The sequence below is a fragment of the Solanum stenotomum genome, chromosome 2 (assembly GCF_019186545.1).
Source record: "Solanum stenotomum isolate F172 chromosome 2, ASM1918654v1, whole genome shotgun sequence".
Classification (NCBI taxonomy): Eukaryota; Viridiplantae; Streptophyta; class Magnoliopsida; order Solanales; family Solanaceae; genus Solanum; species Solanum stenotomum.
The window spans coordinates 21,288,446-21,306,122 of record NC_064283.1 but is presented as its reverse complement, the minus strand read 5'-3'; the positions used below and the strand labels follow the sequence as shown (position 1 = coordinate 21,306,122).

Sequence of the window (17,677 nt, the reverse complement as noted above, 5' to 3'; positions counted from 1 at the left end):
AGAACAACATATGAGGGTACTGAGGAAACAAGGAGATCAAAGCTAGATCTCTTTACTACTCAGTTTGAAAGTTTCACCATAAAAGAAGGTGAATCCATTCATGATATGCGTACCAAATTCTCCACCATTACAGATTCACTTATGTTCCTTGAAGAACCAGTCCCTGTGAGCAAGCAAGTCTCTAAGATACTGGAAATTCTTCCCAGATCTTGGACAAATGAATGTGTGTTTGGCAATGAGACAAGGGATCATGATGTGGTGACTGAATGCACTATTTGAACATCTTCAAGTTCATGAGATGCACAGGAAAGGAGAGGGTCTCATTCTCAGGGGCAAATACAAGAGGACAGATCTGATTGATGAGGCTGATCAGAAGAAAAATGCTAAAAGAGACGAATCACTTGCTTCCATGGTGTCACAAAGTGAAACCCCTAAAATAGATGAGAACATGGACTATTTCTTCACTCAAAGATTTCACAAATTCTTGACAGAACGTGGTGGTTTCATGAAGAAAGAAAATCACAACAGTTCTACAAGCTCTAGTGACGTATGTTACAAGTGTGATCAACTAGGTCACTCCATTAGAGACTGCTCTATGCACAAAGCTGACCACGGAGAATATGTCAAGTCTGGAGAAAGTAAAGACAAAGAGGAGGACCAGGTCCGTAACAAGCCAAGCAAAAAAGAAGCCCTTTTTCAGGCAGTGAAGAAGGATCTAGCTGCATGGGAAAATTCCTCAACTGATTCAGATGATTCTGAGCACTCTAATGATGCTTTCATGGCAAAGTCAGATGATGAAGATGTTGATGAAAAGGCAACCCTATCATATTTCGTGCAAAACTTGAATACTTTTCTACCAGTAAATTGAGAAAGCAAGTTGTTGTACTACTTGATTTGATAAGTGAGCTAACAACTGAGAATGATCTCGTGAACAATAGCCTAGACATCTCTCAAGATGGAAAAAATGCTTTAGTTGCCCAAATATTTGATATTAAAAATCAAATGGTTGTTCTAGAAGTTGAAAATCTAGAACTGAAAGAAAAGATTAAAGAGGTAACTAATACAGTTTTTAAAGGAAAGAACGAGGCAAGCAACTTGCAACTGGAGCTTGAAAATAAGCTGCATACTACTGAAATGAAGATGGAATTGGCTTTAGAAAGAAATCTCGAGTTGGAGAGGGACCTGGTCCGTGTAAAAGAGGAACTTGAAAAATCCATCAAATAGACCAATTCCTCTCAGATCCTTACAAATCTAATTGGTCAAGGCAACAATAGTAGAAGAGGGATGGGCTGTGAGAAAATAGATCCCCCCCATACAATACTCACAACAAATCTATTTTTTATGCTGATGATCTGATGTATGTGCATTGTGGTCGAGATGGACATATTAAGAGAGATTGTCCTGTTTTGAAAAAATATGAAGGAAGTTCGTCAAACTATTCCAAACAGAGAAATAGACTGAAGAAATGACCTGGTCCTGCTTATAGTCCTAAGTTGAAGAAAATCAGTCTTTCTCACTAGACAAAAGATTTTCTTATCACTTTGTTAGCTGCTTACTGGGAACTCTGTCTCAAATGGGTTCCCAAGGCTAACAAGTGATTTGCTATGCAAGTGAGAGGAGGTAGTAATAACAATCAGTGTTGGTTCATGAATAGCGGATGCTCAAAGCACGTGACTGGAAAAAATGAAAACTTTCTCTCTCTCAAGGCACTTCAAGGTGGAGGTGTCTCTTTTGGCAATGGCAAGAAATGGTACATTCTTGGTGTAGGCAGGACTTGAAAATCTATGGAATACTCCATTGAAGTTGTGTACTATCTCAATGGTTGAAGTACAATCTTTCAAGTGTTTCACAGATTTGTGATGAATAAAAATGAAGTCAAGCTTATCATATAAATGTGTGGTCACAAACTTGCTCTCTCGGGTGATGATCTTGACAGAAAAGAGATGCAAGAACATGTATATTACTGATCTGAATACTACTCGTAGTGACAGCCTCACTTGCCTTAGTGCTCAAGGTGAGAATGCTGAGGTATGACACAAGAGACGTGCTTATGTGAGTGCTTCTCTACTGCACAAACTTGTGCCAAGGGACCTAGTCCGTGGTATGCCCAAAATAAAATTTGTAGATGAAAAAGTTTGTATTGCTTATGTTAAAGAGAAACAGATCAGACCATCCTTCAGGTGGAATAAGTAGGCTTTTAATCTTTCAAAGAACTTTCGGGCTGGAGTGGTGAATACTACATGTTTTGTAACCAAAATGATGATATTGAGAAGTTTGATCTCAATGGTGATAAAAGAATATGTAGGGGATATTCTTCCTTTAACAAGGCTTACCAGGTGCATAAATACAAGAATTTTGCATTGAAGAAAGTGTTCATATGATTTTTGATGAGTCTGGAAGAATTGAGAAGTTGCGAAACAAAGAAGTTTTTGAGATAGAAGAGTTGCTTTAGATTCAGAGAGATGGGCTTGCTGAAGAATGTCCTCTTATTGAATCCAGTAGTACCAAGGAAGCTGATGCAGATGATGTACTTGATGAGGGACCTGGTCCGGTAGACATTACTGAACAATGATGATGCAATTCAAGCTCATAATATGAATTCTAGAGGTGAAAATGAAGAAGCTGATCAAGATCAGTTTGAAAGAAGAAAAGTATGACACTCGGTTTCCCGACCAGCTGACCAAGTTCCTCTCAACAATGTTTTCAAACGAGGTAAAATTGACAAAATCCTCTTTTTAAATCACAAGGAATAGAGTTGTTGATTATTCAAGTACATATTAATGATTTCATCGTTGAAGCAAATTTTGAGTTGCTGTGTGAAGAGTTTGTTGCACTCATGAATAGTGAGTTTTGAAGTGAGCATAATGGAAGAATTAAATTTCTTCTTGGAGCTATCGATCAAGCAAACTTCCAAAGGTACCCTTGTTTGTCAAGAAAAATTCATCAAGGAGCTGCTCAAAAGGCTTAAAGTACATGAAGTCAGGATAGTGTGTGAAGTTTTTCAAAGACAAGGACCTGGTACAACCTCAGAGACGTTACTAAAAAGGTTTCATATTATGGATGCCTAGACAATTCATACTTCCATGGGCACTAACTTGAAGCTGGATGTTGATGAACCTGGTTCAGAGATTCCATTCTTGTGCAAAAGAATCACATTTGAAGGCTGCTAAGAAAAATCTTGAGACATTTAAAGAAAACAGGGGACCCGGTTCTATTTTGTCCATCAAGAGACTTTTTGATTTGGAGTACTTGATGATTCTGATTATGCTGGGTACCAAGTTGATAGAAAGAGTACCTCAGGAGTTGCTTATGTTATAGGCTGATCTCTTACTCATGGGGAACTAAAAGGCAAGATTCAATTGCTCTTTCAACAATTGAGGCAGAGAATGTAGCAAGTGCAACTTGATGTACTCAACTCTTCTGGATCAAGCAGCATCTTGAATCACTTAAAAGATCAGACTGAGATAATCAAAGTGATGTGGGAATGCTGAAACTTGATTGAGTGGACCATGCCTGAAACAATCAACCCTATCATGACTATGCAAAAGGAGCAGGTATCCTTGTTTTTCAGTTATGTATGTTTTAGCAAGTCCAGTCTCATACCTTTTATAGGTATACACACATGGCAAAAGGGCTGAAGGAAAAGGGAGGTCACGACAGATCAATGTAATCACATTCAAACTACAGAGAGGGACCTGGTCCGCTCTCGAAGGTTAGCACTCTTAACATTGCATTCTGAATTATGCATGAGAACCATTGCAATTGCCACATGTCTGTCATTCAGGTATCTGATCATTCTCCCATCATTTAAATGTCAAGATGACTCTTCCTTTCACACGATACACCCTTTCACTTCCTTTATACTCCATATTTGTTTCCATCTCCCCAGAAAATTCAAATTTCCTTCCAAATATCAGAGTTTTTCGAAACCCTCCTTTCTTCTCTCTCAAAAACTCTTCAAATGTTTAAACCCTTTGTTCTTACTAAAGAATTTTCTGATGAAGATGTTTTTAAGTATAAAGAGGAACCCGGTCCAATAAGCAAAAAGAAGAAGGTGGAAAATATGTTTTTCAAAAAGGAAGAGGTTGATATTCTGAGGACCCAAAGTATTCTGAATAGGAAGGTGTCTGGTTTGTTTTTTTTTAAAAAAAACAATAAAAATTTAATTTTTTTGAGATGGTTCCTCAATTATTAATCTATTCATCTCGGAGGCTTTGAGTAAGTTTGATTTTACCAATCTTTCTGGTATGAGAAACTAAGGCTAGTGTTGGAAGCTATGACAGTTGCTCTTGCTAACAGGGATACTGAAATGGTTTTCCTAAGGGCTCAGCTTTTGAAACAGCATTATCAGAGGGAGCAGGTTAAAAAAAAACTAGTAGCCCTGAAGGTTCAACATGAAGCTTGAGCAGCAAAACATGCTGAACTTTAAGAGTGGAGTCTGAAAAACCATGCTAAGGGATATGATCGAGTAATTCTATTCTTTCAATCTGTTGCTCCTAAGTCATCCCCTCTCTTCCTACACTCCTGTGTCAGTCTTCCTCGTTTTCTATCGAAACTCAGTGGGCATTGTCTGGTTCTCATTCGTAATTATATGTGCAATGCTTTGATTGCTGATTTTTTATTTTTGAATGAAAAAATGCCTTGTTTCTACTGACTTGTCTCATTACTTTATGTACTTTCAATCATGCTCAGTGTTGCCCAAGTGTCCATGAATTTGCTTGAACTGCATATCTGTCAATTTGGTTTACTGCTTTAACCTTTTTTTATGATGTCAAAAGGGGGAAATTGTTAAGGTATGAGATCAATGATGTTAGTTACTTGAAGAAGACATGGTCATGATGATAGGGGAATCAATGCTAGCTACTTGAAGAGGACATGGTAATGTCAATAGGAGGAAGAAGTTGAATAAGTCTGTCATCATCAAAAAGGGGGAAAATGCTATTTTGTTGCTGATGTGAAGTTTTGATGATTTGACAAACTCTGGGAACTGATGCAAAAAGGGGACCAATCCAGTTACCTGAAGAATCATGATGATAGGGGGAACTGGTGAAATGGGGAAGAAGGTAAATAAGTCTGTTATCATAAAAAGGTGGGAAAATGTTATTTCGAAGCTGATGTTAAGTTTTGATGATTTACAAACTTAGAGATCTAACAAGGAACCAGATCCTTGTTATTGGGACTGACAACAGTGAAATGAATGAATAAACTCAGTGTGGGGAATATTTGTGTGTCATCATCAAAAAGGGGGAAAATGTTATATTCTAGGTGTTTTAATGATCCTCACAAATACAGGGCCTACCCGGTCCCTGCAGAGTCCTCTCGTCTAGATTCAAAATAGGGTACAACTGTAAAGCTGTCATGTCAGGTGGTAGGTGAAAAGTGCAGTGTACTGCACCAATAGGAAGAACGAACAAGATTGTCTGTTTCAGTGGCTCACAAATGTAGGGACCCGGTCCCTAGCAGAGTTCTCTCCATATAATGGGGTACAATTGTAAAGCTGTCCTGTCAATGGTTGGTGAGGCGCCAGTGTACTGAACCAATCAGAATGGACGAGATTGTTTTTCCAACGGTTAATAATTCTTTATGGTTGATATTTTCAACATGACAAACAACATATTAAATTCATTCATTCAAAAGAGGAAGAGAGCCAGCAAGCCTTTCAAGAACTCACAAAGAACATTGCAAGGGACCTAGTCCCTGCAAGATTGCGTATATGAAAAGGCAACAAGATAACTATCAGAAAAGTTGCCACCTCTGATGTGGTAGGTGCACAGCTTTTCTGAACAGCAGGCTTTCAGTCAATAAGGTCGTCTCAAGGAGTTTGTGTTTATTTTATATAGTCTCTTCTCAAAAACGCAAACTCAAGATTTGGCAAAAAAACTCACAAGCTTAAAAAGACAAAGCCATCTTCAAGGAAGAACTCAGGCACAAGAACACATACAACAAGGACCTGATCAACTGAAGAAGTGCTTTCCGTACCTGCTGCTGTTCTTGAACGTTTGTATTGAGCTAAACTTGNTGAGGCGCCAGTGTACTGAACCAATCAGAATGGACGAGATTGTTTTTCCAACGGTTAATAATTCTTTATGGTTGATATTTTCAACATGACAAACAACATATTAAATTCATTCATTCAAAAGAGGAAGAGAGCCAGCAAGCCTTTCAAGAACACACAAAGAACATTGCAAGGGACCTGGTCCCTGCAAGATTGTGTATATAAAAAGGCAACAAGATAACTGTCAGAAAAGTTGCCACCTCTGATGTGGTAGGTGCACAACTTTTCTGAACAACAGGCTTTCAGTCAATAAGGTCATCTCAAGGAGTTTGTGTTTATTTTATATAGTCTCTTCTCAAAAACGCAAACTCAAGATTTGGCAAAAAAACTCACAAGCTTAAAAAGACAAAGCCATCTTCAAGGAAGAACTCAGGCACAAGAACACATACAACAAGGACCTGATCAACTGAAGAAGTGCTTTCCGTACCTGCTGCTGTTCTTGAACGTTTGTATTGAGCTAAACTTGTAGGATTCATTTCACTATTGTTAGAAACGTTTCAAATCTTTGTTTGAGTTTTTGTAAGAACATTTTTAGAGTCAATTTTGTGTCTTACTGTTAAAGTCTATATTAATTAGTGAGGGTTAGTATAGTGGGCAATAGATGCATTGCTTTGGCTCGTTATGTAATAGGTTGTATTACTTAGTGTTGAGATTAGGAGATTAATCTCAGTGTGTGCTTGTAAACTGTGTTTTCCTTTTTCTTGAGAAGATTAGCAAAAACAGTTTGAAAATCTTGTGTGACAGACCATGCTTTTACTCCCTTGAGCAAGGAGATTTCCACGTAAAACTCTTGTGCCTATTTTTACGTTGTGCTATTTATTTTCTGCACTTTTATTTTGTCGGGGACCTGATCCTGTGAACACTGGTGGATGCGTACATTCTAACATTTTGGCTTTTGCTACTTGGTTTTCATGAATTGGCTTTCTGATAGCAGAATATAATGACCACTCTCATAGATACTTCTACTCCCCCTAGGTCCTTGCGTCGAAGGATCTTCTCGGGTTATATTTTTTTAGACCTCATCAAATATGTGACCAACCATTAAAACACTTCTTCTCTTTTCACGTTTTGGAGTAACAACGGGATAAGGTAAGTGAAATTTATGATAATGTAAAGTAAATTAAAGTTAAGATCAGAATAATTTATAGCTTTCTTTCTACAAAGATCCAATTGTATACAACTGAAAACAAGGACGTTCAAGGTCTACAATTTCATAGGCAGCAGCTATATGGTAGATCATGTATAAGGTGTAATCATAAGCTTGATGAGAATGTAAGCTTTAAATTCTTCATGTGCATATAACCATCAAGAAGAACAAAGAATTCATTGCTGAAATATGGAAACTATATTTTGACAACATTTACCAAGTACATCAAACCAAAGACTAGCATAAACAATACAACAAAAATAAATTTTAGCGGCAATAAATATACACATTAATAAAGAGTGCTAATTGCCGCTAAATATGTATATTTTTGTGGCAATTAAGCTATTGTCGTTAATTACTTGCCGCTAAAGATCATTTTGCTGTAGTGAAGTGATCCCGATCTATAATTAGAGGACTTAATTAAGAATAGTTCAGCTGCATGACCTATATTTCTTTAAAGAAAATCTTCTCTAAAATAGGCTAATAATTAATTGGAATTCACCGAGTACAGCTAAATATTTTTCATAAATCAAATATTCATCTCATTCATATATATAAGCAGATGAAGATTCACAAAGTACAACTGATGAAACTTGTTTGAAACAGGAAAAAAAAAGGACCTTTATGCTGGAGAAGTCGGCACGACAAACAGAGTTAGTGAATGAAAACCTCCATAGACCATAGAGCTGCCAGTTTTTTTGTGAAGAAAAAGGAGGAGTTGAGCTGCTAGCTTCTTCCCTTTTTAGTCTTTAGAGTAAAGTGTTGTGGCTCCCCCATTCATGTGGGTAGAACTGTTAATATGAGCTGGCCTACTTCATTCAGGCTTAGCCCATATAGGCATTGGAATTTGGCAAGTCAGGCCGAACTGATCTATTTTTTTTCGAGTTAAAAAACAGTCATCCCAAACCATCCGTACATGGGTTGCGGGTCATGCCAGGTCAGCCTACTTTTTTAAAAATATATTTTTTTATAATTTTTTAAATTAAATTATAATTTATAAATATTAAAATATATCCATAAGAGTACAATATTACACGGTATTAGTGTTACTACTTGTTAACCAAAATCTACAAATTAAATAAACTTTATAATATTATTAAGTTTGACTTCAAGTATAAATAACTAGTCTAAATAGAAATATTAAACTAATTATTTTTCAATGATCACAATAAAACACAAAAAAGTTATGACAATATTCAAACCATTAAAAGTGAAAATGAACTCTTGAAAAAATTTCATGAAACTCATAGTGCATCCAACACAAACACATCATCTTCATCAAGCACATATGGATTAGCTTGTGGCAAGGTTGTCTTAACATCTTCATAATCATCTCCAGTTTATATGCAATATCAATTAGTTAAACATTAAAAATAACTAAATTTCAAAATAATGTATAAGATTTAAATGTACACAAAAAGGTATTACCAGTTTAAGAAAAACCATGCAACTAGTATTGAGTAACAAGTGTTTGAATAGTTTCATGATGAATGAAACTTCTATACTTGGTGGGAACACGTCCACCAATGTTTAATGATTATTATGATGATACAGTACTAATATTAATTTTAAGTACATGATTCTAAATTTTAATATGTATACTTTGAATAGACTTTGACTTTGAACTTTTGTTATTTTTAATACTATATTTTATTTTTATTTTTAATTATTTTTATCTAGTCCACGGGCCGAGCCAACCTTTATTGATCAAGCCCCATAGACCAGCATACTTATCCGGGTCGAGTTAAAAAACCTTTTTTCTTAAATGGGTGCCAAAAATCTTTAGCCCAGTCCTTTTAAATCATGGGTTAGGCCAGATCAGTCCAACGGGCCAAGCCCATATTGACGACTCTACATTTGGGTCTCTCTCTTGTGGTTTTATAGATTAGGTTTAGGGTGTAATGTGGTAAATCTTTTGAGGTGTAATCTTCCTAAAATGTCCTCACGGATTTTGGATAAGATCAAAACGCTTGGAGAAAAAGAGTGGAATATTCCCCTCTCCAATGGAATATGCCTTTGATAGAGATTGAAATAAAATTTACCACGTGGGAACATCCTATCGGGTTCGATCTTTTTCTTTTTTTTTCTTTTAAAAAATAACCAATAATAAAATGCTACTTGATTATTATATATAAGAAAATTCAAAGAACATATTTTGTGTAATTTTTCTTTTTCCTTGCAAATCAAATACAAAAGTATTATCTATAAAACACCACTCTTTATTGTAATTTTTAATTTTCTCAAGTAAAAATTAATAAAAATAAAACAAAGTTAAAATAAAAATTGAATTTAAATGTAGATATTGAAAGCTAAAAAATGGGTTGAAATTCAGAGAGGGTTAAAAGTCACGTATCTAAATTAATGGCATAAAAAGAAAGGGAGTTTCCTAGCGAGGTGTCAATTTCATAGTGATTAAAATATGATTCATAACTTAAGATCGAGAAGATTTTTAGTATCATTTTACACTTTTCAGTTTATTCTGTTTATGTGTGTTATATATATTCGTGCCATTTTATGCTATGTAGTTATCTTGGGTTCACTCGTGGCTCTAGGCACCATATCATATCTAGGGGATAGTATTGGTTCGTGACAGAAAGTCCTTTTAGTACTACATGATGTAATGACCCTCCAGGTCATTTCCTCTATTTTTTAATATTTTCTGCATTTAGAGCTTTTCTATAGCGATCCCAAGTCATTTATGTCTTGTTGGTACTGATTGTTCAATCACCTGGTGGTTCCTTTGGTTTTTATGCAAGTTTATATTTTTGGAGCTTTTGAAGTTTGAACAGTTGACTTCGGTAAAAAATATTGGTAACTGACATCCGAATACAATTCTGGTGGTTTTGTTAGTTCTAGCACGCCGAGTTAGGTCTAGATGGACCTCTGGTTCAGGTCCTGTGGTTTTTGAACTTATTTTGAGCAACCTTGTGGTTTATAGGTGCTTGGGTGTGTACCTATTTTTATCGAGACGACCTCCGTTGAAAGTTCTAATAGTTCGATCGAGTTTGAAATGCCATTTCCTAATGGGTATCATATATGGTTTGCGTTGGTGGGAACTGAACTATTTTCGAAAATCTGGTTGAAACTTGAGATTTTAAACCCAAGTTTGCTTGTGCACTCTACTGAGGCGGCCAGCCCTACAGAACTAGGCCCACAACTACGGAGCCGCTCATCTAGAGAGTTGATCCTAGCTCCTACGGGCTCATTCCTGTAGAGTTGGTCTGCTTGTGCAAAGCTGATTGGTCCATTGGACGTTGCTCCTGTGGAGAATTTCTCGCCGGTGTGGCCCTGCTAGGAGTTATATCTCTCTCTTCTTCTTCATTTTTCATAAGTGCGAAGAAGAGTTTGAGAGCTTGGGTTAGGGAGATTTCTTGCGGATTTCTAGGGATTGATCTAGGATCGGCGTGGGAGCGTTGTTTGAGTCATATTTCTCACATCTTAATCATAAGTCTTCGTTAATTTCTTCAATTATTTCTTTGAATGGGTCTTGGAAGGTAGTTTTTTTGTTGGGTCTTTTTTGGGGCAATTTGAGCTCGAATTGTGCCTATTTTTGGGGTACAAGTTCCTTGAGCTAGTTGGGACCAATTGGAGGAGTTGATTTCATGATCCATTGTGCGGGTGCTCATCTACAATTTTTTACCCAAATTTTTACCCACGAATAATTATTGTAATATGGGTATTGTTTTACTTATAGTGATGCAAAGTTTGTAATTTTGATAGTATTATGGCATTCAGAGGATGTGAAGAAAAGTTGGGAAGCTCATGGATAGTTCAAGATTACAGTTCAACTTCCTTGTAGGCTATCGTTCACTTTCTTTTATATTGTGCTCCATGAGTTAATGTTATAGATTGCATGTGGGTTATGATTGTGTGTTACGGGTTTAGGACTACTTCCCTTAATCTTATTTCCCTGATTCTTGTAGGTAGTGGAGGAGCCAGAAATTTAATGAAGGGTGTTTAAAAATAATGGCTTGTGGCTATCAAAATAAAATTAAAAAAATTATGCTATTTGGGGTTTGAACCAAAAACTCCTACATTCAAATGGACACCTATTACCACTACACCAAAGGCATAACTTTTGTCAAGGGTGTCCAACTTTAAATATATATCATTTAAATGTAGAATTAGACATATTTATACAACGTAATTTTTCGACGAAGGGTGTCCATTTGGACACCCTGGGCGTAGCTCTAGCTACGCCCTGCTCGTGGGAGCCTCATGCTAGTATAGTATAGCGAAATTCTTAGTCTAGGTTGGAAATTCATTACTAATGGAGTAGTTTGATGTTGTTAGCCTCTTGGGAGTTGATGTTTGAGTCTTTAGAATTGTTGGTGATCTAAGTGCCTTAGAATGAGTTTTTATTCATCGTTTAGGTAATATTGTTGTTCCATATAGGAATTGCTAGGGTAGGTATCCTTCGCTAGTGCCTGGACCATGGGTTTGCTTAGGTAATATGGTATTTCACCTTGAATAGGACCGTAGACTTGATGTTGATCCCCACTTTAGACTAGGCTTCAAAATCTTAGTCTCTTATTATAGTCATATGTTGGCATTAGTTGTGCTTAGCGTTCTTTTGAGTAGGACTTCAGGTAAATGTGGAGATCTTTGAGTTACTCTTTCAATTATTTGATACTTTATAATTCCCTTCGTTTCTTGAGTAGCACTGATCTTATTATCGTATTATTGATGCGTATGTTGATATATGATTGGGCATGAGGCATTGGTCAAGGACTAGTTGGATTCCAGGTTAGTTTTCCATGCTCTAGAAGAAGGTGATTTGAGTTATGAACATTAGGATTGTTTAGATGCTATTGTTTGAATGTTAGTGATGACATGCATTGCATTGGAACTCCTTCTCACGTGTTTTGTATTACCATCCCAGCAAATGCATTGATTTTACCACAATTTTAAGAAAGAAGGGTTTTGCCTTTTTACTCTAAAACCCATTTTAAATGGGAGTCATACTACCTTTGCACTTTGATAAATGGATTTTTTGAGATAAAGAGACATCGAGGATGTGCTCACTTTTTACTTAATCGATCGAGGAGATTTGTGACCTTTTCTATACTTATGTGGTTTTTGTATATATCTCCAATACCATGACGGATTAGATCTAACAGGATTGATTGTGAAAGTTCTAGTTCGGGACCATGTACGTATATATGGGCTTCTCGAGTCTCACATGGGTCAGTCATTCTATGTGACCTACTTAATAGGAGAAGGGGCCGCATGGGTCCTACTTGGCGTGTCAGGGGTAAGAGGTAGGTGTATATGCTTGGTACTTGGCAATGATGGCACTTGTAATTTTTGTTACATAACTTGCATTCATATGCATCGCCTATCACTAGTATAATTTGGTTGTTGTTTGCACCTGCTGGTCATATGGGGGGTCGGCTAGGTTATGTTTGGTGTTGTATACCTTCAGGGCTCATGGTAGCTCAGTTAGGTTATTGTATGATCATGATTGTGTTGTTTGTGACAATATGATGGATAGCTTATATGATAGGGTTAGATGTTGTTTCTCGCTATTTTGATACTTTCATATTTAGTTAGATTTGATTGGCCTTTTGGCTGTTGTGATTCCTTACGGTGGTTACTGCTAGTATATCCTTGGTTAGTTGACTTCCCTAGTGGAATAATTGTTGTGGTTAGGTTATTGTCTAGTGCCTCCAGTTAAGTTCCTTTGCATTAGTTACCTACTTCCTTTATCATATTCCTTCATGTCTGTTTACTTTTATTCCATCTTTTCTTTAGCTACTTGTAATATATATTTCTTCTCTACCTGCTTTATGCTTTCTTTATCTTTGGAGTTCAGTGGTCCTATGCCTACTTAGTACCACTTTTTGGTATTCATACTATACTTCTGCACCCTACATATCATTGTGCGAGTTCTCACCGTTGACGTGTGCCTCGTGTGGAGTAGCTTTGGATCGAAGACTTGGGATGAGCTCCTGGCATGCAAAGTTGTCCTTCTACTTCTATTTTGTCTGGACTAGTCATTATTTTATGTTCGGAGATGGTTCTGTATATTTTTATTTACCTTGTACTCCTATTTTGACTAGTAGCTCAACTACCAACTCATACCAGGTCTTGAGCACATATATTTTGATTCTACCTCTTTCTTTTATTTTGATTTTTGTTGTTTGCTTTCCATTTGTTTCTATTCCTTGTGATAGCCTGTTACTTGTGGTTTCGGGCTATGGGTTTGGCTTAAAAACTGGTGGGATATTAGTAGATGCCATCATGGCGTAAGATTTTGGGTCGTGGCATTCAGTCATAAAGTTGTATTGTTAAGGTACACATGCTTGCATTATTATTCAATTAACTTTATTTAGTCTACCTTCCGTGTTCTTTATTTAAGCTTAGTATGTTCAGTTTTAGTCAATTATTTTATTTAGCTCTTTTACATACCGTACATTCAATGTATTGACGTCGTTCAGTGTTGCATCATTTTTTTTATGAAGATTCAGGTACTCACGACAACATGCACATCATTAGGATCATTTCATCCAACTTTGGTGAGACCTCCTTACTTTCAGAGGACTCCAATTTATCTTAACTATTATTAGTTTGTTTATGTTGTTAGTATGGTATTCAGGTAGCCTGGGGTCTTGTCTCGGTAATCTTTTTTCTGTATGTTAGAGGCTTTATAAACGAGTCAGTTGAGTTACTATCTAAGTTGTTTTAAAAACATATGCATATTATACATATTTTATATTTTAAACTATGAATTTATTGTGTTTTTTTTTCCAAGTTATTGAATTGCATGCTCATCTTTTAAAAGCTTCCACATTAGTCACTATGTTGTCTATCTTATAGTATGTCTGGCCAAGGATTCGCTCAGTCCAGCAATGGTTTTGAGTGTCGGTCACGTCCAGGGTGTGGACTTGGATTGTGATAGAAGAGACTATACAAAAGTCTCTCAACAAGGGTACGCAGGAAAATATACCTTGTGAAGGATTCTTTTAAGGTGGCGTGCTCTTCTTGGCTCGTAGGAAGAAATGCTTGCCTCACACAGGATAAACTTCAAAGAATGGGATTTCAACTGTAATTTAGATGCATTTTGTGCAGAGCTGCAAGGGAAAATCCCGTTACTCAGAAATTATCGCAATTGTTCTTGAACATGGTAGGAATCAGATGATCAATGCCAACAAGTGTTGATTTACTGAAATGTTGGAATCAGATATGGGGAAGTAAGTCAAAAAACTTGGTTGAAACTTGTTCCTAGATGTACAAGAAGAGGAACTATAGAGCTTTAGAAGACAAATAAGATTTTGTGCAGAAAATCAAGATGAATTGTATATTTTTTTATTTCATTTTTGGTATAAATAAACTAAGTTCAGGCTGAATCACTAGTTGATATGATAGGATTCTTATGAAGAAGTAGCCTAAGCTAGGTTAGAATTTTGTGTAAAGACTTTCTGCACTCTTATGGTGCAACTTTAAAATATAGTCGTACATAACGTTAAGATGTCACGGGATTGGTCAGAACTATTGTTCTATATTAAGCTTCAACAATTAAACAGAACAGTTGGAAGTCCAAATTACGTAGTAATTTACGCTTAAGGATTGAATGAATCATAATGTTCGAATAAGCCAAAGACAAAAGCCTCATTCTCAAAATATTATACTAAACCACAAACTTGTGCGCTGCATGTTTTCCAAGTACAATAACACACAGGCTACTGTGGTTAGAACAAGGAGCACAAAGTATACTTTCCTTGCAAAAATAAAGCATAGTGAAGCAATTACTTAGGAGGATAAGTTCTCATTTATTCTTCAAACAAGGAATACACGTACACCACTCTAGGTTAAATCCTAATGCACAACTTAAGGGAAAAAATCAGCTTGTGCCTGGAAAACTGAAGTCGGAAACAAAAATACAAAAATAAAAATGGAACTGGAAATAACTTTTCACCATTTCCCACTGCTCCTTCCCCAAAAACCCATGGGAGGGAGGCTTCTTTATGGAAACAATAATCGCAACAAAATTTAGTTTCTTTTGTAATACCTTAGACTCTTGAGATAAGATATGATACATGTGCAGCTAGATCCAAACTCCACAAAACATTCTCTTTAGCTAGGTGGTAAGATCAATTCTATAGTGTGATAAGACCTTTGGAGATAAACTAAGGTAAGAGGAATTCTCTAGCCCAAAGTTAAGTTGAAAGATTCTTTGCCGATTGAGTTTCGGTATAAGTTTTTACTTGATTCAATTTCAAACAAACACCCCTCTTACAATATGACGATTTTTTTGGACCATGACCCACCAAATTATAGGTCTTCGAGTACTCTTTCCAATTAATGCCATTGACCGTTCATTAATCCAATTTCAGATTAGAAAGTTATGACCACTTCACCAAAAAGTAGTGATCTGACTGACTCACTGAAAGCCTTGTGCAGACAGTGTGTGGCCGCATATCACATTGTTCTTTCCACACACCCAACGCACAGGGTCAGAGGAGAATTGGTTGGCAGGTTTATTGGAAGTTCTGTACAGACCGCACACCGCTTTACATAAGGTCATGATGGGATCATGGGAATCTTTATTTAAGTCAGTTTTCATCCGAATATTTCATTCTTTTGATATCCTCTTAAGTCGGTATTCTCTCCTCTCCTCATCCTCCATTCCAAAGATAAGTGTCTCATGAAATTCTAATAAATTACAATTATTTCGATCATTCTTTTTTCTGATTATTAATGAAATTCTACACCACAACAAGGATTAACTCCCCTGAGGAATCCTTCAAGTAGTAATGCACCACACGACAACCCTTCCCCTGAGAAACAACGTGCCCTTCCCAAGAGCTAAATACATGATTATATGAATCCATCCTGATGCCATAGAGAAACACTTCAGATTAATCGGAAAAAAAGCCCTGTTCTTAAACACCCTCATCCAGAACATAAACAATCATTTTAGCTAAAAAAAAAAAAAAGAAGCAACAGTCAACAGAAGTACAAGAAATAACAAACAGTATCAAATAGATTAGGCGGGCATCATTGTCTGCTTTCTTGATCTTCTTGATGCGGGAAAGGGGAAGTAGTTGGTTATTGAAATCATTAACTTGCTCCATTTTTTTTCTGGTAGGTCAGAACATCTCTAACTGCTCTTCCTGCTGCTCAAGGAGTTGCTGCGTTGGATACCCAACGAACTTACCCACCGATTGCTCAGAGTTGTTTTCCATGGAATTTTGGATGAGGGGCGTTATGTTAGTCTATCGTTGTTAGAAGTGTTGGTGAGAGTGGACAATATAGTATTGGAGAATCAACTATAGTAACCAGATAGCAAAAGCCAAACCACCAACTTACCCGAAGTTAAAAATAAAATTTCCAAGCAAAGGACTGGTTGGAATTCATCTTGTTGAGCCTCAATATAAGCCGTCTTTTGAACTTGGTGACAACTTAGAGCTTCTTTTTTGCCATGATAGTGGCATGAGAGGCTGCTGGCTCAGGTGTAAGGTCTTACAGGTATCACAAAATTAATGTTTGAAAGTTCAATATGATGACATCCTGGATTGTGCTGGTCTTGGAAAGGTCGAGGTACCTTAACCACTGCAACTATAACTTAAGATAACTTATGCTCTACTTACATATATTGACTTGACCGCTCTCCCTTCACCATGTTAATTTCCTCATTACCTTTGCTTGGTTAATAGGAATGGATTCCTTTCTACAGAGTTGTAGGCATTGATAGACTGGGCATGAGATGCACCTGACACCTCACAGTTCGGCCCCAACTTCTGGAGGATTATTTTGACTAATCTTTTGAAGTATGAGCTGCAGTGAATGCTTGGTGGTCTGACGGGTGGTGGGAAGGTGTTGTTGTTTGATTTGATGTCTATGGAAGCGGTAATCTTCAGGTTTACTTCCCTGGTATGAAATAACAGTCTCAAGAAAACTAAAATGTTGAAATAGAAATAGAAAACAAGGAATAAAAGGAGAATTCTTGCTTGTCGGTTGATGCATAGTATCTTTGCGTAAGAATAGCTCAACAACCAATGGATGTAAAATTGGAGTCTCTACTTATTTTAAATTCTTACATGAAATAATATATCTTATCTCAACATTGGCATAAGTTGGTTTTCTAACTCATCAGTGGAAAAGGTTTTAAATAGTAGGCCTAGCTTCTGCCTAATTTATTGTCCAAAATTTTGAATGTTCGATGTTGGTCATGGCCCTGATGCCCCAAGGTGTTTTTCTCTCTCAATAATAGGTGAGTAGATATTATTGGAGATACAAAGGAAGAGCGTGAGGACTTCAAGAGATTGGGTAGATGAAATATGGTTTGAAGTTAAAGGGAAAGAAAGACCTAAAGTCGTTCATAAGCTCGAGTTTAACTCATGAATCCAAGTGCAGTATCAAAGAACGAGGGAACTGCAAAATCCAGATAGCTTACAAGCTTGTAACATTAATGTTACTAGGTCTTAAGATCTTAAGCAAGGCCAAAGGTACAACTATAAAGGGGCCTAGCT

General features: G+C 36.7%; 1 pseudogene; it reads left to right on the top strand.

The window, feature by feature from the left end:
* Window positions 1-4,276: 4,276 nt before the first annotated feature.
* On the top strand, window positions 4,277-17,665 carry LOC125855798 (uncharacterized; annotated as a pseudogene).
* The last annotated feature ends 12 nt before the right edge of the window (window positions 17,666-17,677 follow it).